This window comes from Mizuhopecten yessoensis, unplaced genomic scaffold (assembly GCF_002113885.1).
Source record: "Mizuhopecten yessoensis strain PY_sf001 unplaced genomic scaffold, ASM211388v2 scaffold213, whole genome shotgun sequence".
NCBI classification, from domain to species: domain Eukaryota; kingdom Metazoa; phylum Mollusca; class Bivalvia; order Pectinida; family Pectinidae; genus Mizuhopecten; species Mizuhopecten yessoensis.
This window is the reverse complement of record NW_018403434.1, coordinates 244,345-246,695: the sequence shown is the minus strand read 5'-3', so window position 1 is coordinate 246,695 and position 2,351 is coordinate 244,345.

Here is a 2,351-nt window from a genome sequence, read left to right as displayed (position 1 = left end):
ATACGATAAAACTAAGCACCTAATTGAGAGTCTTGTTTGTAGATGAAGCAAGCCAAAATAGAAAACATTTTTCTGTAACATATCATGATTTTGCCATTCATGATTCAACAGTGGAATTTAAAGTCAAAGGTCCGAAATATACGTATTATCCCTTTGTCTTGGTGTTTGTTCGCGCGTGCGTTATATCACAGGAGATTAAGATAAGATATGTCATGACTTGTCCACATTCTACACCAACTACCTCATACCAAGCAAAAGAAACGCATTATTTTCATGCAACATGGCCAACAGCGACGGCGTATTTGTAAGCAGCTCAATACGCGTTATGTTTTCGTTTTTTCTTTCTCGAACTTTCCCTTTCTTGAGAGTACCGTCCCTGCTTCCCCAACCTACAAATGTACATTGTTTGCATGTAGCAATTCATTTCTTATCAAAGAGCTTGCTGCCAGTTTCATGATTTATGTAATACATGTTGACTGACAGACAAACTTACAACACAGTTGAGAGATACAGTTTTATAAACTATGGTCGCCATCATTATATCACGTGGAAATATTCTTTGTGTGATAAGAGGTCGGCATTTTTTTTCATTCTGCTCAAAAGTGAACCTTGTTGTTCCGTTGTCACTACCTCAGTTTTCGTTTTGAAGACTACACGTTACTTTCATTTAACCTAGACATACTTCGAGGACACAGAAAACGTTTCCCTTCCGGAACACTTGGTCTTGTTTCTCTGTATTATTTCTATGGGCCTAGTTAAAATTTTCTGTTAATACTTTACACTATTTTATCAACTTTGAAATAGAATTACGATTTCGTTACATATCCGTAGATTAGCTTTAGCATAGTACCGTTGTAACTTGTATGATATTTCATCAAAATGAAGTAAGTATGTTGATGTCAAATTTAAATAAGTTGCTAGATTATTTTCAATATTGAAAATGTGTATATGAATTAACAGGGTCATTGCTTAATTTTAATGGCACTAATGTGTATTATATATTATAATAGATACATTTTTTCCCCATGAAAGCCATTCACATGGCTGGTCGGGTGATAACAGAGGATAACGCACGTGCCTTTCACCAATGTGGCCGGGGTTCGATTCCCCGAACGAACTTGAAACCGTTCCCCTCCCACATAAAGCCCCCCCCCCCCCCCCCCCCCCCCCCAAAAAGCCCCCCCCCCCCCCCTCCGCGCTAACATCTGGGCCGACAAGAAAGAGTGATTAATATAATAACTAATATAAGTTGTTAAAACTTGTTTCATAATTGTTGTAAAATAAATTAGGTTTATAAAATTTCCAAATCCAACACACCTATACATCGGCGATAGGATCAGCTACTTTGCCATCATGTGCAAACATATCACTGTGCCTCAAAGGTTGATCGAAAGTGTCGATTTTAGGCAGATTCAAGACAATTATTATGGTGTTCCTGATACGAAAACCCTGTTCCGTACAACCAATTTGTCGGAACGTTTTGGAATATCTACGTGAAATTGGTCAATGCCATAAACGTTGAATTTTGAAAATACTTGTAATAATATCTTAATATTTTGCTGTGTACTTGTGTATGCAGTTTTTAACATGTTATCATTCAGTTTCCTTTTTGTGTATTTTGTTTTGTGACCGTTCTGACTGTTGTCAGGCCCGATAAGCATTTGTTATTGCTAGGCCGTTAAGCAGGCAACAAACAAACAATATGTAAATGGCAGATTCATATGGTCTGATGGTTCAGGGGAATGTTTACCAACGCAAAACTAAAAAAGGCAAAATCTCGCTGAAAACCAAAAGCAAGTCCTGAGTGAATAATGATTGCAATGAAGCATTACGTCATACTTTGTAAAGTCTAAAAGCGCGTACAAAATTTCGTAAAAGCCTTTATTCAATTTCTATACACTGACTATTGAAATATCTGCAGTTTTGGAAAACTAACTTAAAAATTGAAACCGGCGATATCTGGAGGGTCTTCCACTTTTGGTATACCTGAATTCTTCCAGCATTATCAATCATTTCTGCATCCAAAAGACAGTTATGAAGGAAAACTTGAAATAATTTGATTATGTTTGTCCCCTATCTTGCTTTGGTCGATTTCATGAGGTGAGGTGATGAGTTGAGTTGGTCTTGAAACAAATTTAATGAACTGCGAAGCTCATTTTACATAAATTATTTCAATATATAAGAATGGTCACTCAACAGACCGTGAATTCCCGTGGCTCGAGGTTTATAGAATGGTCACTCAACAGACCGTGAATTCCCGTGGTTTGATACAAGAATGTTCACTCAACAGACCGTGAATTCCTGTGGCTTGAGGTTTATAGAATGGTCACTCAACAGATCGTGAATTCCCA